At 38.0% G+C, this 27,236-nt stretch overlaps 1 long non-coding RNA gene across 1 annotated transcript; it reads left to right on the top strand.

The window, feature by feature from the left end:
* The first annotated feature begins 3 nt into the window (after positions 1 to 3).
* Positions 4 to 26,573, top strand: LOC134141707 (uncharacterized). Its single transcript, XR_009958697.1, has 4 exons — positions 4 to 146; positions 20,790 to 20,939; positions 21,910 to 21,954; positions 25,613 to 26,573. It is a non-coding gene; the product is annotated as an uncharacterized LOC134141707 (long non-coding RNA).
* The last annotated feature ends 663 nt before the right edge of the window (positions 26,574 to 27,236 follow it).

Genomic DNA, 27,236 nt, shown 5'->3' with positions numbered 1-27,236 from the left:
GGATCTCCGGCCGCGCCGCGCCGCGCTTCTCCGTTCTCGCCCCAGCACCACCGCCTCCGCCGGACGCACGGGCAGCTGGCGGGCCGGCCGCGGGCAGGGGGGCCGCCAGCCTGGGCTACACCGCAGAAACCGAGAAGGCAGGAGAGGTTAGAGCCGTGGGAATGGGGGGCGCGGGCGGGGGGAGCGCTGGAGGGGTAGGCGGGGGGGGGGGGGGGGGAGGAGGAAGAAGCCTGATATAAAAAGGAAGGCGGGGCTTCCTCCGAAGACAGGCGGGAGGCCTGGCCAATCCGGACGAAGGAGAGTGAGGTTGGGATTGAACCGCGTAGCCAATCACGGCCCGCGGGTGGAAAAGCCGTTGGGGGGGGGGGGGGGGGGGGGTTAACCTCCGCGGCGGCCGCTGAGGGGGTGGCGGTTGGCGGCAGCGGCGGGGAGGGCGCTGGGGGAGGCCTCACGCCGGGTCCCCGCCGTGATGCGGTGTCACCTGGGTTACCCGCCGCGCCTCATAGGCCCGCAGCGGCGTGGGAGGATGGCTAACGTTGCCACGGGAGGCTCTGGGCTAGCGGGGAAGCGTCGGTGTGCGTAGGGCCCTTCCTCCCGGCAGCGGCGGGCACGGTGCGGCTCTTCTGCGCGGAGAGCCGTGGACACATCGCGCTGCGTCTTGCAGGCTCGGGGCGGGGGGGAGCAAGCATGTTATTTCTGTGCTGTGACAACTAGGCTGGCTGGAGCTACCTGACCCAGTGGGGTGGTTCGTGTGTAAATAGTTAGCAGGAGATTCAAGGCTGTTGCCTGCGATGAAGGGATTACAAATTTTGTATTGTTTAGGTTGAAGTTCAAAAGGATCGTGAGGTGCTGAGGCGAGGGGTGGGAGGCTTTGAGAGGTTGCGTACATACTATAAAAGCATTTTTACTCTTTGTTATTTGCCTGTATTTGAAAAAAAAACAGATACAGCAGTGAGTGTTTGAGCATTAATTCTGTCCAAAATTTAGTAACACGCATTTATTGCATTAAACAGTGCTTGGTACTAAATGCATATTGATTTGCACGTGTGCAGAACGGTTGCCGACTCGATTCCTCTTGCAGTGCAAGCTTAAAAACCTGGCTATTTGTGGATGAATTCCAGCTTCCATTCTAAGCTCCCTGGCAGATTCAGCCTTAGTTTTAGTAACCACTAGCCACTAATGTTGCCCCAAACAAGTTCTAGTACTTAACATACAAATTTCATGTATAATATATAATACAGTATACCACTCCTACTTACGAGCAAGATACATAATGCATTATAGGATATTAAAATATGGACTCTTAAACATTCAAACAGGCTCCTGTATTCCCAAATTGAAAACTCAGTCCAGCATTGTATGTAGAAAACTTTCAATGACTTCTTTGGGAATTGTGTCCCAGTATCAAGTCTGCTCACAGATTAAATAGATGCAACAGATTCAGTAACAATCTGAGAGCATATATGGTCAGAAAAATGATTGTATAAAAATGGAACTTTCTTACTCATCATATACCATTTGTATCTCAGATACTGTGACTCATAATTGCTTAGTTTACCAACTAAAATAAAATTTTAGGCTCCTGTTACCTTGGCTGTTCCTGACACAATTATGGTACAGCAAGCTGGAGAGCAGTGTGGTTCTTCCATTTTCCTTACTAAGTTCCAGTTGAAAAATTTTAATTAGTATTTAAGCCAGAGAGAGCACAACATGCTGAGAAAATTACAGGTCCAGTTTGTAGGGCTATGAGTCCTAAGAAGCCTCTTTTTATTTCTAAGCTAAGCAAATGGCACAGTGAAAATTTTAAAGAGGAAAATAAACTGACGATGTTGAAATAAAGCCATCTTCAGTCAATTTCCACAGTGGAACTGTGTAAATTATAACACTGCTCCTTTTTATCTCACTGAATATGCCCCATTCATATGTATTAGCATTGAATCAAACAATTCTCCTGTTTTGAGACCACATGTGTTTTACAGTGCCCCCCTCACCAATTTTAATTATGTGGCAGATTTGGTTGGATTCAGCACCTGCAAGTCCTTCCTTTGGGAGCTCCAATTAGCTTGCAATACATTTACTTGATTGCATTCTTTAAACAAAAATATTTTTCATCTTAACACGAATATTGAACTGTAGAACAAAAAAAAAGTTTTAACTTGATAAGCAGTGCATATGTTGTTTATATATCTTCATAAACTAATGGGGAAAAGGGGTAATCCCAAAACCTAATTTCTTCAGACTCGCAGCAGATGTCTGTCCTGTGTTAGTCTCTTTCCTTACAAACAGCTGTTTCATAACTGCCTCTTCTTGTCTCTGTAGAATGCATTTCGTTTAATAATTTCCTGATATGTTATCTTCCAGTCTGACTAACACAAGCATTTTAACTCTTTTGGCACGTATAAGTAGATTCTTCGTAGTTTAATAGACAGGTTTTGTCTTTGAAGAATCTAACTATGGCTATTCTGTTGCCTTTTAGCTAGTTTCCTAACGGAATTCTATTTGACTAGGCAAATATATGCATATAAAAAAATTTCAAAATATTTAAATTATTAATCATTACGGATACACTTCGGAATATGCTTTATTAAGTAGAGTTTGTAAAATCCGGTAACTCTGGAGTAGTGATACTCTGAAGTCTAGGAGGCACAGCACTTAAAGTGCAGCCCTCTAGTGGTAGAGGTCACAGGTAGTGTAAAGCAAGTTGTGTTTTATCTCAGGTCGCAGCGGGGAATAAAATAGCTTTCAGCAAAACACACACAACCTAGAACACTGCCCTAGGTTATATCAGCCTCCTGTATTGTTTATGATCTGAAGTGCAAGTGAAAATAACTGTGGAGGCCTGTGGTACAACTTTGCTCCTACTTGTGATTTCTGTGGAGAAAGGACCAGTGAAAGAATAACAAAGTCTATATTAGCAGAATTTTCTCCCTCCCCACCACCAGTCTTTGATCTTTCAGGTTTCCTTTTCCGGACAGCTTTAGACTAGCATATTTAACCAATGGTTGTTCAATCTTTTTATTATTATTATGTCATCTTATATGACCTAATACATTATTCTGCAACTTCAGCAGGAGTTTAGTGATAGTATGGAACACAAATTCAACTCGCCAACCTTATTTCTAAAAATATGCTTGGCTGGTGAAGGTGTGGATGTTTGTGTTCAAAGTAATCTCTTCTGCAGACATGAGATCTGTGCTTAGAAACAAAAGGGATTAGGAAGAGGCATAACTAAAAAATAAATACGTATTTTAATGAATAGAAATCCACAGAACAGCTGAACTAAAGTTCTAGTAAACATCAGCTAATCTGATAAAGTCCCCTGAGTAACAGAAGACATGAATTAAAAGAATTAATGTGTCTGTTGTATTAGGGCCTTTTTAAGGTTTTAGCAAGTCAGCAAAAATCTTTGGAAGCAAACTCAACTTTCTATTTCTTGTACAGGTGATGGATTTTTTTTTTCTGGCTAGTAGAATGAACAATTCATTTTTCACCTCATAGGAAATATGTCAGAGCCCAATAATTATTAGATGAAAAATGATACCTTTTAAACATCTTGTCTAGGTAAAAGAAAACAAATTTCTGTGTTATCCAAGTGATGAGGCAATTATTAGCATTTTTTTCATTACCGAAGGATAGCTGTGATTATTTGCAAGCTTTTGCTCCACTAAAATTAAAGCTAGTTGTGAACTCAAAAGATAATTTTCTCTTTCAAGTCTTCAACTTCTTCCTAAGTTTATGAAACTTATTTCTGCAACAAATTATTATTGCAGAAATTATGTTTTTGTTTGTCTAAATATTGCACAAATTTGTGTCAATTTTTTTGTAAAAAAGCTAAATGCTTATTTAGACATTTGCTGCTGATACAATGGCCTAATTACCTATTTCCAATATTTATATTCTCTTTATTTGCACCCATATTATAAGCATTGCCCAACTAGTAGCCAAGTTGCATACTTCACAGAATAGAGCACAGACCCTTTCATACTGTAGATCGTTGCTCTGTAGTAGCTTTATTTGCTAGTAAACTGAGGAAGGTAACTTAACAAACTCTAATAATTTTACCATAAGATTTATCATGAAAAGAATATATTAGCCAAGACACTCTACTTATAAATGAAGGAGAAAGTGTGTGGGGGGAAGCAATGGCTATTTCTGCTCTTTAGGTAGAGGGATCACTTGTCTCCTCTCACTCCCATAATATTCACCAAAATCTGCAAAGTTTTAGAGGAGCTTTGTTCAGGAATACAGAATTGGATTCTCCATTCCCAGTTCTTCAGTCCTGAAGCTGTAAATCAGTTTTCTAAAGTATTCTTGTATTCTTCATGTTTTGGGTTACCTGAGAACCTATATCTCAGCGTAAAAAATAAGGTAATCTCAGGACAGGATCATATTTCAACCTGTCCATGGAAATGGTTGGGTGAATCAGGGCATGATCCATGAATTTTCAGAGGCCAGAGAATTACTCCCAAAAGATATCTCCATTTTGACATTTCTGTACAATAATTTAAAGACCTTATTTTTTCTTAGAATGAAAGTTGATTTTGAATAATACTATTCTTTTCTGTTTCTTTTCAAATACTAAAATAAGTAATTCAGTGCTTAGAACTGGTGCAAACCAGGAGTAATTCCACTGGAATGAAATGATGTTGTAGATACAGAACGTGAGAAATAACAGGATCACCTGGTATAGCTTACGTCACTTTACAGTGGTACTGATTTTGTACCTCTTAGCACTGTCTCACAAAAGGACATCTGTGAAGCCTCTCTCCTACAAACTGCATTCAGCCAACTATCACTCCAAGTGCTTCAGGATGTATTCATCTTACAGTGCTGTATAGTGAATAGGATATTGTTCAGGGAATCAGCATACCTGTTTTCAGTCTCTGCTGTTCTAATTGCTCTGACTGCATCACTATTTTATGCCTCGTTTTGTCTGCCCACCACTCACTGTCTTACTTATTTGAAATTTTTGCACTTTAGCATAGATGAAAGATGAAAAAGGAAACGTTAACAGCAAAATTAATTTCTTTGATTCTGTTACCATGCTGGTTCCTGGGCATTGTTAAACTGCTTTCTGTGAACCAAAAGAACTGAAAGCACATGCAGCACCCCCTAAATGGTTGCAAAGACATCTCTGCTACAGCTCAGCCAGGTGCTGAAAACAGGCTACTTGTTCTCAGGTATTAAAACTATTGAAAACAGGTCACAGTTTTGAAGGTAGCCTTCATGGCCTTATTCATGACTTTTGAAGCCTGGAGATATAGTATAGTCTAGTTGACCATGAGAGTTACTTTAGTGGAAGAGGTCAGAAATTTTGGTGGAAAATGAATAGAAAGGGAAGAAGTAAATATTTTGTACAGAGGATCAAGGTAAAACAGAAAGACGACAATCAAGACAAGGGCACTAATGTTTTCAGTACTAACCATGATTTGTATTAAATGATCTAGCAAAGTTTGAGTTAATATGGTCATTTTGATTAGTGAAAAAACGCGTACTACCTGAGACCATTAAAGATACACTAGTAGAATTACACTAGCAAACTCTTCTACTATTAGCCACCAATAAAAATATATTTAAACTAATTTATTATTAATTTTCCAAACAAATGAGCAATTCTTGCAAAAGTGATTTTTACAAGTATAAGCATGATACAAGTATAAAATTAGGATTTTGTCAATAGAAAAGTAAGAATAGTCATATCTCTTGTATCATTGTATTAGCAGCATTTCTTAGTAGAGATTCTTAAAGATACTTTTTAAAGGCTAAGGGTATAAAAATGCATATTCCAGTAGATTGCTAATACATTTTCAGCACAGAGGTTTTAGGCAATTGTTACTACCTTTAAAAATACGAAGTTCCACTGAGAACTTCAATTGATTTTTCAGTAGAGGTTAGCAAATGCGTTATAGTCTTATATTTGTTCTTAAAGAAGTTATCATAATTAATGACCAAAATTAGTTATTCCGGTGCTTTGTATTTCTACCTGCTTGAAGACAGTTATTGAGTTGGGGAGTCTCTAAGGGGTGGCTGTTCGGGGGAGGGTAAACATGTAAAGAGCCAACATAAAACTTACGGTTAGGATACATTGGCCGGAACGATTGGGCACGTCTCCTCGGTGTTTGTAATGAAAACATGAATCCATGTGTCAGCCACGCACAAAGCCCCAGAAAAACCATAGAGATTAGCAACAGGGCTGCCTTTTTAGAGTTTTCCTCAGTACAGTGAGGTGCAAGCAGACAGCTCATCAGTAGTACTAGCCTATTTGGGTTATTTCGTTACCATTTTGAGCCAGGAGGAGGTGGTGGCAGATTATAAATTATTGCTAGGGATTTATTCATTTTCTGTTTCATTTCTGTAGGACCAGCATTGGAGTCATGAAAAAGACCAAAATATCAGATCTTTTATCACTTACAAGATATTGAGTCATTTCCTTATTTTAAGGCCAGCTGCAAAATATAGGTGACTTTGACTTATATTTTACTACAATTTATAGCAGGGAGTTGTTACCTAGGGTTTAACTGCAGGCATGCCTTTACATTCAAGCAAAGGGGATGGAACAACTCACATGATTGAAATAAAGCATATGTTCATCTACTTTGCTGAATTAATGCTTCATTCTTCGTTAATTCAATGGGAAGGAGCCAATCATTGCTTCAACCTTGCAGATTTAGGCCACTGAGTCTGATCCAAACATACTGTAAGTCAGTGGGAATCCATCTAGTGCAGCCCTTATCAACTTTTTGAATGTGCAGACTTGTACACATTTTTCAGAGAAGGTACAGATTGCTTTAAATGTGTCACATGCATATGCTTTATTCAGCACCTTTTTGTTTGAAACCCTTTGTATACAAAGTAAAAGTAGTCCATGGAGCTGCTGGATGAAAACAGTTCTATTGATTGCAAGAAGTTTCAAAAGTCATACAATATACTTATATATATATAAGTATATTGTATAAGTGTGTATATATATATATATATATACTTACAATATACTTAAGGAAAAAAATGAGTGGAGAAGAGAAGGAAGCTAAGTGTAAACCTTTAAACTGTAAACTATTCACACCATAAGAGAGATCTCTTCAAATTCTAGTGATGGGGAATTCAGACAGATTTTGTATAGAAATATTTAGGGATATATAATAGTTATGTAAACTAGGATTATGTAACTTATCATTTCTAATAAACTATATATAAACAGAACAACAGCTGGTATATCATTAAAAACTTTGGCAGGTGGGAAAGTGAAAACTGAAAGCAAATATTTCCTAATAGCTAGAAACAAGGTGCAGGTGAAATCACAGCTATTGTGCATGCTGATAGTAAACATGTATAAAGGTACACGTTATATAAAAGCTTTGTTGTGTTTTCTAGAGATTTTCTATGGGACATTGTTTGTAATGATTAGGAAGACCCGTGTTTGAAAACTTACAAATACTTGTATTTTTGTTCTTATTCAGAGGTTTAATCTCTTTGTAAAGAGAAAAAAAATCATATATTGAAACGAAACAAAACTACTGCAGAAGTGAGTCACTGTAAATGAGACTGATGAACACCCATTAAATGTACAAATCACTAAAAAGCAGAAGCAGGATCATTGTGCATATTAGCAACCCTGCTTATAGATTCACCATGGCTCACAACAAAGGTATTGTAAGTGGACCTCCTGCCTCTGTGGCATGCTGTCATTGCTTTGGATTGACTGCTGTTAGATCCCTGTAATCCTGAGCCCTGGGATCTTGTCCTACATGTTTACCCCACTTGGTATGCCTGTTAGTAAGTATTTAAAATGGAAATGAACTCTAATCTTTGTATGTGTTTATTACAAAGGATTTTAATCCTTTAAAACCCATATTTAACTTTTTTTATTTAAAGTTTATTAAAAGCAGTGTTTAGTCTTACAGCTTATATTTGATAATTTTGTAGTTGTTTGATTACTCCAGGCATTTCTTAATTTGGTAGTCTGTCATGGCAGTAGTACTACCACACATGTTCATGGAAAAGCATAGAATAACAGCAGCCACCAAGCTAAAAATGACATGTTTATAATAAATCTGAACTAGGAACTTCCATATCTGTACATTAAAACTATCATATCCCATCTCACCTCAAAGCTCATTGTTGTCAACAGACTAAAAACATCCTGAAACTAAAATTTGAGAATCTACCTCATCCATCTTTCTTTTTGCCAGATATCTGAAATAAGCCACAATAAGGAGGCTTTACCTAAGCAAAAATAGCAAGAATAAGACCTTTCTCCACTATTAAAGGAGGGAAAGCATGTGGAGATTAATTATCTTAGCTGATAAGATGCTTAAAAAATGATGGAGAAAGTGTTTCCTACTTAATCCACAGCAAAATAGAATTAGAATATATTCACTCAATCGAGATTTAGTGAGTTAAACAGCATTTCTGTTCACCAAATAACAGGACAGATTCAATTCTGTTGAAATTCACTAGTCATAGAAACAGGATTCCCAGAAACTGAGTAATGCGAACATAAGGATATAGCACAATAAGATTTTTTTGCTGATGCATATGATTATAAAGAGAAAATCCTAAACAAATGTTTTGAAAGACCAATAAATACTTAGCTGAACTTTGAAACTTATTATCAAGGCAATGTAATATTACTTCAGGTTTTTCCATTCTGTGTACTGAAATATGTATAGCTCTAAAATTTATTTCTAGAGTTTTGTCTGTATACTGATACAGGCCCATAAATATAACTAATTACAAACAATCTATTCAGCTGCGATCCCTACCACTGAAAATTGCAAGAGTAAGATGTAGAATATATTGAACTGGTGTAACTACTACAAAAAGTAGTATAAACACTGGTTGTATAACAATTGTTTTAGTTCATCTGAAGGTGGTAAAAAAAATCTATTTAGTTCTAATCCTCACTCTTGCAAAAAATTCCATATTTGCAGTTCCTTGTTCCCAATGCAATTCTCATGTGGCATGTAGGACCTGTGTGAAAATCACTGCTATTTTCATATTATTACTACAAATAAATAGTTACACAGCACTAAGTCAGAGAGATCATCTTTTCCTCTACACAGGATATAAGACATAAATTAGTGAGGATGTGCCAGCTATCAAAAGAATTTTGGATGTAGCTGACATGGTCATTTTAGTCTTATTTCTTTCAAGAGTGACAAGTTGTTTTGGGAGAACTGCAGAAATAGTATAAATGTGAAATCACTAGAACTAGTTGGTACAGTTTTGTGATAAGAATTCCTTTCTTGGGATTTAAATCCTTGAGCTAACTCCATATAAATAGTATTTTGTTCCTCTCATAGTTTCATTCAATAGGCTGTGGTTAGAGAAAGATCTTCCAGCTGCAGGAATTAATTTTTAGGTTACAAAACTAATTTTGATAGTACTGGACTAAAATCATTAACTTCAATACATATTAGTCCACTTTATGAATTTCAGGACAATTTACTCCTAGGTCCAGAAGTAGTGCGATACACATGCCAGCCAATCCAGTTTATCAGTAACAAAGCTACTTTTAATATGTCATCCAGTGTGCCAGGCTAGTTTCCAAGTTTAGTTCAGATAACAGTTGTAAATTAAGAATGCATTAGTCATACGAAGTACACCACAGATGATTTTATTAGAACATTATAGTTCTAATCTAACATTGTACACAATCCATAAAACTAAATTTTTAAAGCAAAATATGCCAAGAGTTAAAATTCTTGAAGCAAAATTCACTTGGCTGAATTACACATTTAACATTTTAAAGCAAATGTGATAGAAGTGAGACTACACTAAACTCTACTTTTAGATACACTAAGCTCTTCTCTGCTCAGCTAAGTATACATAGCAGTAGAATTGTATTTCCTTCCTGCTTTAACTATTTAGTCTAGCCATCATATCAACAGTGCTTTTGCAACTAATTTACTGTGATCTTTCTAAGAATTTAGCATTTTATAGTGGTAAAGTGTCTGATACTCTTAACTGAAGGAAATGCATAAGAATGATACTTGAAAATGAGTACATTCAAGCTTTATTAAATTGGTAGTATCTAATTGCACTGGTAGTAACATAAGCACTACTCACATGTAGTCCAACTGAATTCAGACATACTGAGATTATGCATCAGAGCTTGAAAGATTTGGTTCAATTGTGCAAATACTCACTTTAGGAGTCTATAAATATAGATGATCACATTCAACACTTTTTAAACAGACAGTCAAAACACTGAAGTGGTGAAAAGCAGGTATCTTCTATTTTATTGTACTTTTCCACAGCTTTCTATAGGGGGAAAATTCTGAGCAGTTCATTTGAAAAATCAGTTATGTAAGGTAACAAACATCTGCAAAATGTTTTGATATTTGTTTCTAATTTCTATAACAGTATAAAAATTGCTAATAATTTGGAAAAAATGTTCTTGAAATACTAACTTCTTGAGCAGATTTCTTCTAATTATACTTCTACTGATATTTGTAAAATATTGACACCTCAGAGTTTTGCATGTCAGCTGTGGCTGAAACTATTAAGTATCTTTGGATTGCATAGATAAAATATTCATTATTGTGCATAGATAAAATATTCATTATTCCATCCCTATGTGGAGGAACTGGGTTGCACTATATTCAGAAATTATACATTACTTAAGAGAATGGGCTTTCAACCATTTTTAGGTACAATTAGTGGATAAAAGGAAGAAAACAGTTAACTTTCCAGGAATATTTAGAGCATCTAAGATTTCTCAGGAGAACATGTCATATCATTAACAAATATGCTTGGCATGATAGATTCTGCAGCACAACATTACATTCTTTAGAAATTCATTTTCAAAAACAATACTCATGCTCATGTTATTCAGTGTCATGTAGATATATTAATAAAATGTAATGATAGCAGGCATTGGTCAGGAAAGTTTGAACTGTTTTGTAGTGATTTTTTCTGTACTTAAGTTAGCAAAGTGAATGTTTTGCACAAATCCTAACCTCTGAGAGCAAAGTTTTAAAGTTAAAATTTTGGGAACTCAAAGGAACGTGATTCTTTGTAGGGTGAATTGCACAAAGTTTAATAAAAACCTCTCTAAATATTTGTCTTGTGTTTAGATATTCACAGCCTTTAAATAAGAGAATGATCACCTATTAAAATACAGGTATGTATGTAAGAATATGCATGTCTGTATGCACACAAGAACACGTTAGTGATGCACCCATACCAACCATGGTGTGTATGTATATATATAAGCATATATATTTTTGTATGTACACATGCATGAAAATCTCACAGCAATTTTGAGCCCTCTAGTGGTAAGAAATTTGAGTTAAGAAACAATTCACCCAGTGTTTTAAGCATATCCACTTAAATGGCAGGTGTCTAAGCTCTGCAATGCTATTATGCATTCATAGAAGTTCAGAATGGCTCCATGCAGTTGATGTGGGTCTGTAGATATATTTACAAGCATTAAGAACAAATCTGCAAATTAAGGTATTGTTTCCAGCATAACTTTTCTGCCCTTTCTCCATTAAAAAAAATACAGCTCTTCTCTATTCTTTTGACACCTCAATGATAATGATAATTTGATTTGAGGTATTAAAAAAAAGAACAAAAACACTGATCTGAACAGGGTCAAATAAGAACTATTTTCAAGTACAGTATCATTACGTTCACACATTAAATACTCCTAAGTAAGCATCTACAATGGGGTAAGAAAAAAAAATCTACATTTCAAGTTAGGGAAGAATTGTTTAATCTATGAGTTACCAAAACAGACTCCATGAAATTCTTCAGTAGCCACAAGCAGTGATTATAACTTATAATTGTATTAATTCTGCATACTTATACATTTAATTACCGTTTTTCTAAGAGCTTTGGGTCTCACTGAATTGTAGATTTTAATCAACAGAGGTTCTTCTAAAAATGTTAAAGTCCAGAGTTGTGATCCCACTTACCACCCTGCTTCCTCCGTGCAGGATCCTGAACTCCCATCTCATGCTCACTGCAGCCAAGGCTGCCCCCAACCTTCATATCTCCAACAGTCCTTCTTTGTTGGTTAGTACAAGGTCTAGCAGCGCACCTCTCCTCATTGGCTCCTCCACCACCTGGGTCAAAGTTATCAATATCCTGCAGGAACCACCTGGACTGTTTGTGCCTTGCTATGTGCTGTCTTTCCAGCAGATAGGGTGCTTGAAGTCCCCCACAAGAACCTGTGATCAGGAGGCTACTTACAGCTCTCTGTAGAAGGTAGATGACACTGTTGTGGGTGTCCACTATGTTAGCATGCCCTTTAATTCTTACCCATAAGCTCTCAACTCGCTCTTCATCCACCCCAAGGCAGAACTTGATACATTCCAGTTGCTATCATCTCACACAGAGAGCAACTCCACCACCTCACCGCCTGGCCTGTCTTTCCTAAAGAAAGATAACCATCCAGGACAGCATTCCAGTCATGCGAACTATCCCACCATATCTGTAATTGCAATAGCATCATAGCTCTTCAACTGCGCACAGATCCCTAATTCTTCCTCTTTATTCCCCATGCTGCATGCATTGGTATAGAGGCATTTCACAGAGGTAAGCAAGCATGCAGGTTTCCCAGGACGGGTGCAAGAGAATCCTCCATAGCTATGTCCCATATGCTTCCCTGGCTGCATGCACCCACTGGAGGCATCCCAACTTGAAACATGTTTTGCTGACTACCCCATCCCTATAATTCTCACCTCACCCCATCTTTCCATCCTGGCAGAATTGAAAAAAAACCACCATCCCCAGAGCTCTGAAATCCTGTTTGATGGTTTCCAATTTGGCCATGGTATCATTAGCGCCCACACAGAAAAGCAGTGGAGAGTAACAGTCTGACACATGGACAAGCCTCCGCAGATTTTCCATGACATCTCATATTTGAGCCCCTGGCAAGCAACAAATTTCTCTAGTCAAGAGGTCAGGTTGGCAGATAGGTGCCTCTGTCTCCTGCAGCATGGAGTCACCTACAACAATCACTTACTGCTTCTTCCATGTGTTCCCACAAGGCACAGGGTCTCTCAGCCTAGTTGTTTCCCCTGAAGCCATGCCCAGCTCATCCTGGAAGGCACAAAAATCTGTTTCTCAATTGCAAGTCTTCAAGAGGAAGAAGAGTCTTTTACCTCCTACAAGGAGGAGTTTCCTGTCTTTTCTACAGTGTTAAGATATATTATTTTATACAGCACAGAGCCCTGCAGCAACTACCTTGCTGTGGGTGGACAGGACTCCTGGAGCTATAGAGTCTCCAAGGTACTCTGTCTAGCTCTTGCTCATCTTCTTGGATGCTACACAGCCTCCTGAGTTCCTCCCATAACTCTTACCTGACAAGAAAACAACAACATACCTTCTGCAAGAGAAGCAGACTGTCAACCCAGGCCTCAGAGAGAAGCCCCAAGCACTCCCTGCATCCTGAGAGCTGCATCCGTGGTCAGAGATCCTGTCTAGGTCAAGGTTTCTGACACAGCTGATGCTCCAACAGCTACAGGCAAATGTGCTCTGCGGCACATCATGACCTTACCTGAAGAAGCATGCATTCCTAGGATTAGAGACAAAGGTGCCTTCCTGCAAACTACTGTATCTCTTCTCTGCACCTTGGGAGCTGTGCTCTGGACCTGGCTCTTATATAGACCTCTCCCTGGCACTGACTCACAGGTGCTTGACCCACCCTAATCATCTGGATCAAAGGCTCCAATTCGCTCTGATCAGGAGCAACCGAGAGAGCTCCTTAGCAGCAACTACATCTACCTGAGCTTCTCCCAGGAGAAGCTCAGGCCTCCTGTAGCTGTCCTTGTGTAGCTCCCCTTTTCTCTAGTTCCTTGGGCGTCTCCAGAAAGCCCATACGAGTTCCAACAAGGTCCTCAAAAGTTCTAAGCAGAGCCTAGACACCGCTGCACAAACTGCTGCCTCTATTCACTGCCTTTGTTCGCTGCACCCACTTTTCTCCAGAAGAGTGCCCAGGTCTATAAATCTTGGTTTAAAATAGAAGCCTCTCCTGAAGGTAGGAATGAAAAAACTAAATTTTAGTTGGATGAGATGTTAGATACCTTTTCCGTATTTTGTATGGATTATTTTGGAGAGCTCCTGATTGGGATTCTATCTGAAGATTTGTCCATGCATTCTGTAATGAGTACAAACAGTTTCTTTGGGTCCTGTGGATTTTACTTCACAAGCCTTACCTTCATTGAGACTCAGCTTCACAATGCCCAGGTCTCTTCACAGATCTATAGCAAAATGAGACAGGACATCTTTGAAATAACATAGCGTTGTCTCTTAAGTCTTCTGTGCCTCCAACCGGGCTGTCTGTTGTCATCCTGATTTTGGTTAAAACTTATTTTTGAAGTTACTGAAAATTTAATTTTAGAAAGAGCATTCTCCCATCTGGCATTCCTGTCACACATGAAACAATTTCTGTTGCTGTTCAGTGGGGGACTTTACATATCTTACAGCGATAGCTTTCTTGATTTGTGCATCTCTTCTTTTCTGATATTCTTTCAATAAATCCTAATATGTTCTTAGAGTAGGGTGAATGGGCCCATTCTGACCCCAGAACAATGGGTGACATCTATTTCTAGCTTTAGAGCTAGTGACGATGATCGGATTTCCTAGGATCTTTCCAGGCCAAGACTGATACCTGGACTTAAACTAGCTTGATGCAGCATCATCCACATAAAGAAGATGAGGGAAAACAACTAGAGTAAATAGAATGAAGTTTTTTCCTGCAACAGAGAATTCTGTTGACTTTTTTGTTGTTTAATGATGCAGGAGGAAGGAAACGTGTCCCTTGAATAGTTTGTAATGCAACAGTAGTGAACAGTTTCTTGTCCTATTGGTGTATTTTCAAGTGGGCTCTCTCCCTTTGCACTCCAGTTAAGACAGGATTCATTACACATAACTTCAGACACCTAAAAGCAAAGGATTGAGCTGGTTGGTTGCACTCACTCTGCTGTCACTGGAGATAAATAGGATTAACAGATTTGCCCTGTGAAGTTACTTGGGAGAGTGCTGTAGGGTAGGTGAGATCAACAGGCCTTTACAGATGAATTTCTCTCTGTTTTTCACAGAGAAATCTTAGAAGCTCAGAGAGATGGGAAGCTTTAGAAATCTGTAGGAAAAAAGAAGATGTAAATAGCCTAGATCCTAGCAAGATTAAATAAAAAAATAAATAATACAGTAGAAGATATTATTTATAACAATATCTATAACGTACACTATAGAAGATAATAATACAAAATATTATATTTATATTTGTCATAATATCATATTAATAAATAGATAACATAAATCCCAGCCAGATCAATTTACTATATGGCAAAACCATTCTGGGAAATTGCAGCTATTCTAGAAAAAAAACAGAATAACATTCATAAATCTTTTGTCTGGTGCAGGATGGATATGATGGGCTCTAGAGATCACGCTAGCTTTTATTTTCCTCCAGGACTCAACATAAACATTTGGTTTGGATCTATAAAGCCATCCATGCCTTAGATCTTATGACTCCTGCAGATTACCTGTTTCTTCAGACATTAACACTGTAATCAGAACCTTGTCCCTGCAGGGGCAATGGAGCACAACAGTCCGCAGTGGTGCTTTTCTATGTTCTTTCTACAGGGCAATATCGCTAGGGGAACTGTAGCTGTGGTATTCATTTCCTTTATTCTCAGTGCTGTAATCATGGAACTTTTGACTCTCAAGAACAGTAGCAGTTTAATTGACCAAGGATTTTAATAGGGATGAATATCAGTGTTTACAGAATTATTGAGATAAACGCAGATAGTATAGTAATTTATAAATGTAATTGGTTATATGCCAAGAGCTTACCAAAGGAAAATTATGTAAGTCATAAGCGATTAATTCTCATTTTCAGTAATACAGCCACACTTTTGATTCAGTGTTCTAGAGTAATTTAAATATCTTATTATTAAATTGACTATTTTAATCCCTATCAAAATTCCATACATATATGATACCGAAATGAACTCCTAAGAGCAATATTTGCATTAGATGTGTGTAACATTTCCACAGCTAGAAAGAAATTTGGCAAGATTATCAGAATTAAAGCATGCATGAGGGAACATAAGGTTTGTGCGCGATAACAGCCCACCTCAGGCAGGTATTGAGCCACAGTAATAAAAAGAAGGTTGGAAGCTAGGTCCAGCATGCAGAGAGTATCATTGTCACAAGACCTGGAGTGAAGTTATTCCTTGTAGAAGAGAATACAGGTGACTGTAACAGTGAAAAAATTCCTTTGGAGAATAACAGTAAACATTATTGTGTGACTTGGAATTTTAAGGATAGAATAAATTTTACATTGAGGCATTGCACTTTTCTTTTTAGAAAAGCCACTTTCTAGTAGAAATAAAATAGTCCAGGAAGCTAGTACTATTTAGTAGTGCTATAAATGGGATAATATAAACACTTCATCTTAAATACATGCTTCACAAAATCAAATGTTATTGCTCACTTATGAAATGTTTAGAATAGCAGTGCAAGAAGTCTGGATGGGTCTTTCTAGACAAAATCATCTCAGTTTTCTCCAAGAAGGCAAAGATGCTTAAGTGTGGCTAGAACATAGTGATAGTGGCGTTTTATGGGGTGCTTAAACTCTGAGGATTTCTTGATTCAAAAGGGCTACTGAAAGGCAGCCTGATGGAAGAAGAAATTAAATTTGTAGCCTGTTAGTGTGAAGTCATCAAATCAAGTTGTACTTTCAGATTACTGTCTCTTTTGCAGCTAACATCACTGTCATCCTCCCTGCATCTTGCAAGTGTAGGATGCATCAGGTCTACAACAGACCAAGATAACACCCATCAATATGCTATGGAGGACATGAATCTCCTTGTGTTGACGATAACACTTTGTGGGCCACCCAAAATAAAGTCATTTTAACTTCTTAAATAGATGGCTTGAAAACCTGCCACTAAATAATCATGGCTGATAGTACAAGCAGCATACACCAGATAGATAGAAAAGGCAAAGACTGCTATTGCAAACATCCTGTTTTGCCTTCTGCTGCTGATATGTATGGCTGTATTGTAAAGTTTTCATCAAGACATGTTCACGGCGACAGCTAAACAAGAGCAGTCAGATAAACTTCATGTGGCCCTATGGTAACAGACGCATGAGTAGATTTTTAGCAGCACTCCCTCTTTTCCTCCATTTATTTTTTAAAAAGGCAGTCTATTTTTAAGGGACACACATGCAGGGGGTATTTTTCCTGTATATTCCTCCTGTCTCCACTGCTAAAGTAACACGGCAGAAATAAATATTTCCCCTCCCCTCTGCTGTACAACTGGTACCCAATGACCCGTCCTTGCTCCCTGGCCCCTCGGTTCTTACAGCATCAGAGCTGCAAAAATGCTGTGCGAAAGCAACCGCAATCATTTGGTAGAAGCTGTGTGTCTGGCAGAATAATAAAAAGAAAGCATGTAACTGTACAACTGTAAAGGTCACAGTTGAGACTGTAGCAGTTCTCATTCAGTCCCATTATTGTCAGTTCCCAGCAAACACGGTCCTGTAGTTCAGGGTATACTGACACAAATGCTACCTGGCTTCACGGCTGATCAATGGTGACTCTGTTTACCCTACCACAAAAAGAGAAGAAAGATACTGGAAAACTTTATCACCAAAAAGCAGTGGACAACAACGGGCGTAATATAATGCCTTAAAGTATTTCTGCTTACCTCAATACGTTACCTCCCTTGTTAGAACAAGTCCATATTTACGTTCTTCTTCCTCATTGTGTAGGTTATTTATCCATTTGTTTTACACAGCTGAATATACTTTACAGATGCCCCAAATGACAACCGGATCGTGTAGTGTGATGTGATGTCACAACTTGCCAAGTTTTTCTCTGTATTCTATATCTTGGGTCTATATATTTTGTCAGACTAAGGGAAATATCATAATAGAGGTATCCTGTGTAGAAAGTTAGAAAGCCCCCACCTTCCTGCAGGAAAAATAACCCACTGTACTAATATAACTAAGTTAACTGTATTCACAATTAAAAGGAAAGAGAAACCCCCCCCCCCGGGGTCCTGCAAAGCTAAGCTAGGAAGACATTTTTTGCCAACTGGTGTTAATAGGAGAGTGAGTTTCAGTTCTTTGACACAGTGTGGTTTGCTGTGTCTGTAGTCCTGTCTCTAACCATCAACAACTGTCAGCGCTCCTGAGGAGATGAAAAATCAAAAATCCATACCCAAAATAGATCTATGCAGATATACATCAAGTGAAGCAAAACCACTTTGACTTAAAAGGGAAGTATTTTAAGGGGTGAATTATAAGACTTTATTATACACACTACTGTACACTGGAGGTACAAACACGAGTTTGTTGAGAGGAATACAAGTCTTTATTACTGTCATTCTCCTTACTTTTCTTCCCCAGCCCAAAAATATGAGGGGATTTAGCCTCAAAGCCCAGAAAGGACACCATAATTATTCAGTTTGACCCTCTATATTCCCAGAGGGATGGACCCCCATAAGCTGGATCAAAACATAAATAATTTTTTTAAGGGCACCAATTGCTCTCCCAGTAATTTTATTCTAGGGATGGTGCATTTCTAGAAGAATTTCTTAATATCAACTCCCAGTAATTAGCCTGTGTTCTGATTTTGTCAGCAAGATCAAAACAGTTGGTACTATCAGCCCCATGCTTAAACGCTCACTGATCGCTCACTGATCAGTCCATCTCTTAAACTTCTCTTTAATATGTGGAACACATTTAATTGCTTAAGCCTCACAGAATGGTGTAAGATTCACACTTACATGGTCCTTCTTGCAGCATATCCTCTCCAGCACATCCCCATCCTTACTGAAATGAGAAACCCAGAGTGAGATAGTATTTTAGTATTTTAGTTTGGTCTTATTAATTTGGGGAAGAGTGACAGCTTCACTTCCCTTTCCTCACTTGAGAGTCCCCTTCGTTGTCCCTTCAAAGATTTTGTTAGCCCTCCTCTCATAGAGGTACCGAAAGCTTAGGCTGAGGCTGTGATCTGTGATAATCCTTAAAATTTACTCTTAGTCATTGCCATCCTGTAGATATAACCTGCTTGCCTTGTTCCCAAACATACTCCCTTTCACGTGGCTTTATTAAATCATATTTTTTGGATTATAATCATTTAGATCAGGTGATTTAAATCACTTTTAAAGCAATGTGTCCCTTTGTTTTTTATAATCTACTTCAGTCATTCTTCAACTGTATAAAATATTCACTGATAAAGTTTAGCGGATGTTACTTTTTAACAATTTTCAGACCCTTCATACCTTTCTCCCCACTATTCACAGTTTTCTAGCAGAAATGTGAATTATCATGTAACAAATTTAAACGAATTAAAATAACTTTTTTTTTTTTTTTTTTCATATAGTTTATGCACATCCTTTTGCTTACCAGTCCTCTTCAGGGATTCACAGAACACATTCCATATATTATACATAGAGAGAGAAGATAGGATTGGATCAAGAAACAATTTCCAAAGGATCCTGGAAAAAACAGCCTTGCTGTTTGATCTTTTGCCATAGCAACTGTACTCTAAGATGTGTCAAAACACCAGTTTCTAATCCCTTTAGCCCATGTCCTGAAAATTCCATAAAATGCAAGCTTTTGAATCAAAAAAGTCCCCTTTACTACAGGGAGTAAGTTAAGTCCAAGTATAATACAGAAGCATAACTACTTTTGTTAACCAATCCCTGTAATCCAATCAAAAGCAAAAACAAATAGAAAAAAAACCTCTTTCACAAAAAGAAGCAATCTGATAAGTATTAATCATAATTACCGTCTCTAGTTCATTACCAGTAAAGTTCCCTTATAACAAATCTATTCTTACACCTGAAATGACAGTCAGGCTAGCTATATTTGTTATTCTGGATAACAGGACAACAAAACTGTTTACCAGTTTTCTAAGACAGAGTAAAAATTGACAGCGATTCACCAGTTCCTTTGAGACTTCTGAGCATAAATTGCTTAGCTAGTTCATTTGAAACATTCTTTAATGGGAATAAATATTGCCTTATCAGTGCTTTATTTCAGATAGAAAATGTTGATAGAAACATTTGAATGATTTGGCCTCAAACCAGACATTATCTCAACTTCTCTCATTCTGCATGAACGTATAACCTTTCTGAGAAAGATACGCCAGCATCCAAATTTCCTTTTTCCTAGTAGATTTTCTGCAAATGTTATAGTCTAGATGAAATAAAAGTAAAAAGGCACCTTGTTCCTTGTTTCTCCAGTTTTGCCCCAGATAATGCAGGAATATGCACTGAAATTTATTCTTTGCAATGCTGGAGATTGCTTACTAGCTGTGGCTTGATTAGATAAAAAAAAAAAAAAAAAAAAAAAAAAGACTTTGTTTATGTGTTCAGGATAGGCTATGACAGCAAAAAAAAAAGGACTCAGAGAAGCTACTTTATTCTTTAGAAGTATTGTCCAGGGAATAAAACCTAGAAGTAAAATCTAATATTTTAGAGCAGTACTTTGGCAGGAAGACATTTTTAGTATGTGATATTTCATAATCTGGAAAACATTTCTTGGTGATATTAAATATTTTAGAGACTTCCTATATTGACAGTGTTTTGTTGATTACATTTATATTTGATTGGATGTTTTTGTTGGCATTTGTAAATTCCAGGAGTATTTCTGCTTTCAACAGCAGAATCACAATACTAACGCCTTAGGGCGGCTTTTTTTCTATAATAGATGCAAAAACAGTGGAGCATTTTCAAGCAAACAGACAGACTGTTTTTTCCAGCAAGCGCCCAGTTTCGTAAACAATCTTTTATGAATATTTCTTTTTACTTTTCCAGAAATATGCTGCAGATCTGAACTTGAGTCAAATGACTTCACTATAGTCCGTGATCCTCCAAGAATTAACCAACTAAACAGGAATTTTACAAATACGACCTAAGAACACTGGTGAAGCCTGGGAACTTGGAGGAGAAATGGGATCATATGGGGTAAGAAGTGTGAGACTTAATAACAAGCAAAAAGAGCAATTGAGTGAGAAGGCAGTGTCCTTGAAAGTTTAGGAGAAGCTGGAACAGGTAGCAAAAGGACCGGTGTGACCTAGGCAGTTCTAGCATCGGCCCAGACTGGATTAGCTGAACAAGGAGCTGGGAATACATGCAGGAGGAAATATGCACATCCTTTTGCTTACCAGTCCTCTTCAGGGATTCACAGAACACATTCCATATATTATACATAGAGAGAGAAGATAGGATTGGATCAAGAAACAATTTCCAAAGGATCCTGGAAAAAACAGCCTTGCTGTTTGATACAGGATAATACATGCAGAGGAAAGAGTGACGATGTAAAACAGGGAAACTGGAATGGGGAAACTTTGGAAGGCCTGATAAAAAGACTAGGTTAAAGAGAGAGGAGTATGAATATCAGAGCAAAGGCCGAAGAAGCTGTAACAGAAAACTGAGCTTGGGTGAAGAAATTAAGTCCACACAGACATTAACAACCTAGGACCTCCTGTTACACTGTTGGTTAAAACCACAAACTTTGGTATTATCGCTCTAAAAAGTGTTGTATGATAGATTTTTGTTTGAGTCTTCATTTTTTTCTAGCTTCATCCTAAGGAAAATATATAAGATTACATTTAAAATATTACACTAAAAGGATATTAGGGCTGAAAACTCAAGCACTCAAATCTAGCTGATATGATGGTAAAGTTACCTAGGAAATTTATGTTATGTTTCCATTTTCCCCTCCGCCCCCAACAAAATACCGTGATAGTCTTTAATTAGACAGTGCTATACTACTACTTTTACAGAAAATTACCTCAGTTAGTAGAAAAGATGAACTGTTGAATTTAGGTTGCTGTTTTTATTAAAGATCATTGATGATGTGGACTATGATTCCAGAAATCTCAGAATTCCCATGTGATACTAGGCAATTTATTTAAACTAAATCTTTTTGCAGTGCTGGCTGATTGGCTGCTTTGGAATTCCTTCCTGCTTAGTCAAAGTAAGTAGAACGATAAACAAATTATGTATTACTACATATTAAGAGAAAAAAAAGTTACAGATATCTGGAGTAAGGACCCAAATTTGTAGATATTTAGACCTTAATCCCTCTGTACATCAGGTCCCCATTTGGAAAGTGCAGGTAACACAAGCTGCTTCACAGTATTATGAAAAAACAGTAGTTACTATTTGTTAAAAATTCAGATACAGTAATTATGGTCAACATAGAAAACTTGAGAAGACTGTTAATATTCTTCTGCTTAGAGGTGATTTGAAATATATGCTGTAAGGAGGAATTGAGCCCACACGCTGACTGATAAAACCAAAACAAACATTATTCATTAAACGAACATTGTTCATCCACTTCAAATGCACTATGAAAAAAATGTGACCAATTTGATTGCATGATCGTAACACATGTTATGTTACAAAGCTTCTAAAATCAGTTTTATAGAAATCCAATGCTTGACCTTTCTTAATTTGAATACTCCATCTATCTTTGTATATCTATGTATACAGACATATGTGTGTATATATAATTATACTGAATTTACCTGCTGAAGTACACAAACTTTAGCCTAAAAATTCATGGGTTATAGAATTTATTATTAAACCAATTAAAATATATAGTCTGCTCATAGTCTCCAAATGTAGAAAAAGTTGTGACTGACAGCTGATTGGAATATTGTATACACAGATTAACTGAAACGTTAAAATGTATAAAACAACTTATATAACAACTATAAAAATGCAGTTTCTTCAGGCCTACAAAAACTGACACAAAATATGAATGAATATATTTAGTGCTTCTATATTGTGGAATCTAGGTATGTTTTCCTAATTCAGTTAAAAGATTAACATAAAGTAAAATGAAGGTATGAGAGAGCTGTGAATTCTGCTTAGAGTCTGAACATGAAGTCCCTCTGAACGAGACAAAATGACAGTGATTTCTACTCAGATTTTGAAGAGAATACTCTTCACTCCCAATCATAGTTATTTTACATAAGCACATTTAAACCAATTTAAGAGGATAACAGTATTTTAAAGCTCTTTATACTAATTTCATGCTGATTTACTGTGCTTGTTGCTGGTGCATTAAAGACATTTAATCAATCAGTATGACAAAACTTACAGAAAAGACCTTGACTACAATTGAAGCTAGTTCAAAACATCTTATTAAAATAAAAAATTTTAACTTGCTTGAAATGATGACTTCACCACCCTGTAGCAAAAAAAAAATTCATTGCTATTCTGAGGTTAGCATTTTGAAGGTCTAATAATTTACCAGATATATGTGATGCATTAAGAGTGATTTTAATATTAACTTTTATGATTCAGTTATTTTCCAGAAAGTTCAGTTTTAAGTTATTCTAATTTTAAAACTAGCTAGCAAGTCCAATGTTAGATTAATTTTAAAAAAGCTGCCGGCCTGTTGCTTTATGTCACCTGTTTCAGCTTTGAAGGCCTGCCTTTAAATATGTTTTAGCTAGTATGTGAAATCGTTGCACAGTTTCATTCTATGTTTTTGTGAAGATTTGTCTGTGTTACAAAGCTGGAAGTGAATAAAAGTAAAAAAGGACGGTACTGTAAGTCTCTGTAAGTGGAGCAGCAGTGAAGAAATAATGATGAGACTGGACACGTTAGACTGTCTCAGATATGCAGGAAGAACTACCTGATGCGAGAGGGGTGGTTTAATTAGGCCGTAAATGTAACAATTTAATTCCGTTGGGAATTGCACTGCAGCAGCTCAGACCACAAAGGTGATCATTGCTTAACGTTTCCACTTACCGGACCCCACTGCCACCAGCGTTCGCCCCTTTGCAGTTGGTCTAGCTGGTTTCCAGGACCCCATGTATTAGAAAAGCTGTTGAGAGCCCTAAGCGTGTTTCTCTTCTTCTTTCCCTGCGGCCTTTCGGTTCGCCTGCTTCGAGCTCCGTTCAGCCTGCCAGGCGCCCTGTCCCTCTCCGCTCGGCGGGGGCTGCGGGGAAGGTAAAAACGCGGGCGTGCATCCGCTCCGGCGTCGTGAGGAGCGCTCGCTTCCACCTCCGGCAGGGGTGACCTGGCAGCGCCCCTATTAAAATAACAGCAACGTTGGCAATCCTACGGTAGGGCCGGCAGCAAGCAAGGGCTCAGTCTGTTGTGGAAGGTTTATGCTGCCTTTTTCATGTGCCCAGGAGGCTAAAGAATAAATGCTAAAGAATAGAGAGTGAAGATGTGATATTCGGGCACTTCCTCGTTGTCAGTTTTGCTATGTACTCCATCCTCATTCTTCGAGTGGGCAGAGTAATAACTTCCCTAAACCAAAACACCGATATCCAAAGTCCAAGAAGGCCACGCTGTCGTGTGCTACGTGTGAGTTACGTGCAGGCTGACAAATTGCTGCGATGGAATTGTGAACGGAGTCCTGACACTGAGTTTGGTACTTTCTGTACAGACCTTGAGCTGTGAAATCCATCTGCAGCAGTATTAAAAAAAATAATAATTAAAAAAATCCCTGCTCCCTAGTATTGTAAAACTGAAGTGAGCTCTCTAAAAATAAATAAATCAAAATAGTAGTGTCTGGAAAGCCTAAAAATTATACAAAAATGGATTTACAAACGTTTCATCTGCTAGGGGAGAACTTAAACACTGAGCAGATTACCTGAAAGTAGGATCAGATTATGAGTATCTATAGAAAACACAGACTTTGCTATTTTAAAGCCTTCAATGGGCAAATCTCATAGTATTTTTGCTTTCTTTCTGTCACTCTAGAGAATAGGTCCTTGTCTCTCCCAGGAGGGATTTTACTCTCTTCTTCTATTATAGCAACTAAAACTTGAATCAGTGAAGCTGTGAAAGAGGAAAAAGGAATAGAAGCTAGGAAAAGTAAAAAGTTTGAAGGCAACTGAAAATTGACAAATAAGTGTCAGAGCAGAAAACGGTGGCGGCTTGCCAACCAGCTGGGAAAACTAATTCAGCTTTAGATAAAGAGATTTTAAAGGGGAAAAGGACAAGCAAACTTCAGAAAAAAAGAAGAAGAAAGGAGCAAAGAATAAATCCTTAGAGCTGTGTTAAAGAAGAAACATAGGCAGTGCTTTGTTGTTTTAACTGCCGAACTGCAAGAGGGGCTTTTCATTCAGTGTTTGAATAGCCCTGAAGAAATAGCCATCAAAAGATTAAAAAAAAAAAAGGTGGGGGGGGCAGAGTTTTCCTTGTTGTGGTAGCTTGTAGCCCATCCCTCAAAATCGGATTTAAGGTTTCACTTTTTCTAGATAAGTAGAAATCATTATCGGCAATAACTGTTTTCTTCACCAACCTACATACGGACGTAAAAATAAGAGGGTGTTAGGCAGAGCTTCCTGTGCACGACGAGAAGTGGCTGAGATGGCTGGACAAATAAACAACAGCGAAATAAAATAAAATTACTTGAAAATTTCAATGAAAGCCACTTAACCTAGAAAAGAAAACTATTTTAGTGAACCAATATCATCAGGATTACATTTCTGTTTCCACTGGATTCATCGTATTTGTTTTTTCATGGTCTGAGAGCACATACAAGTATGTAATGATGAGTACAGCCTGGTCACCACAGCAGACGAAAATAGCAAGCTGGTATATAAAATAGCGTGAGAAAAGGTGGTCACAGGTCTGTTTGTCCTCTCACCCTCATCTGTCACTAGGCCCTTTCATCAGGCTGCGAATAGCAAGTCAGCACGATACAACGCTGCTGGTTCCTACGCGGAGATCTGATGACCTGCATCTACTCTGCCCCGCTGCAGCATTTCCAGAAGCGCCCTTGAGCCGGCGTCCGCGGAGCGTTCGGGCTGAGCCGAGCCGGGTGCGCCGCGAACGCCGCCCCGCAGCTCTGCAGAGGGTCGCTGGACCGAGAGCCGCCCCAGGGCTGCGCTTCGCGGGAACCGGGACCTTTCACCGCCCCCCGGCGCCGCTGCGCTCTGCCGCGGGAAACTCCCCGAGCAGCCCCGGCTTCCAGGTAGCGCCTCGGAGCACCGCCGGATCCTGAGGCAGACCTTGCCCAGCTCTCCCACGTTACCACCCGCACGTTTGAGAAAAACCTCAAATTAAAAAGACAAAGTCACTTTTTGCATCAAACATAAGCCTTGACATGTATAACTACGATAAAATTCGGGGACGGTTCACCTCATGTGTTTCAAATGTTCCTATACATATTTTTTTTTTTTTTTTTTTGCAGAGGGAATTATGAAAGGGAAATAGCACCCCAAAGTGTATTTTGCAATGTTACAAAGAGAAAAAAGAACAATATGCTGTTTTACTGTGAGTTTACTATTCAATATTCCAATGGATCATTCAATCAGGAAAAAAAAAAGAAAAAGAGTACTGCAAATAAATTAAATTTTCATCCTGAGCCGCGGTATTGTTGTCAGCACAGGTTACTAAACTGTGAAATAAGAAAAGAACATGGAGACCCTGTTTGCACTTAGTTGCAAATAAACTGTAGAACATGATATTGTTAGTTGACATTTCAATTGTGAAAGTTTCTCATTTCCTGCAAGCTTAGGCAAATGAGGGATTTAAACTATATTTTATTTTTATGGCTACATTTTCCAGTAGTCAGCTGTTTCCGATTGACAATAAAATTCCTAATGGTGGTTCTCTGTTTTACTTTTGGGAAGTTTCTCTGACAGTTTTTATCAGCTCAATAATTGTTCTTCCGCTAGTTGCTAGAGTTGAAGCCTGCACTTTGAGTAGGTAGAGGTAAAGATGATGTTACTTTTACATTTTCCATGGTACTCTTTCAGCCCATAAAACCCCAAACTTTGTCACCATCTTTTGCTTTTTATTGTCTTTCCCCACTCTTAATTTTTCATCATCTGTATATTTGTGCTGCTATATCAGTTATTTTTATATGGCTTTTCAGAAAAAAAAAAAGTGCTTTAATTCATTGCCTCCTCTTTTATAACTACTCTCACTGAATAAACATGTCTTATGGGAGGTATGGTTTCCAAATATGTCCCAGTTGTGGGATGTATTTGAGCCATACCCAGTGATTTTGTTCTCATCAGACTTGTCTAAGCACAAACTGAAAGAGAAGGAAAATTAGTCAAAAAAAGTTATCACTTTGCAAGTACCTTTTCATTCACGTCCTTCCTACAATATGCAGTTTTCTTGCAAAGTCTTTTCTGATACTTTACCAAAGAAAAAAGAAAAAACAAACCACTTGATACAACATATTTTTAACCAACTGGACTAAAAAGCTGATCTCCCAGGCTTCGAATGGCGTTCTCCCCATCACTTCCAACGGGTCTACCTGAGTGTGCTCCAACC

This window comes from Rhea pennata, chromosome 5, assembly GCF_028389875.1.
Source record: "Rhea pennata isolate bPtePen1 chromosome 5, bPtePen1.pri, whole genome shotgun sequence".
NCBI lineage: Eukaryota > Metazoa > Chordata > Aves > Rheiformes > Rheidae > Rhea > Rhea pennata.
The sequence above is the reverse complement of the archived record's forward strand: the minus strand, read 5'-3'. Positions and strand labels throughout refer to the sequence as shown.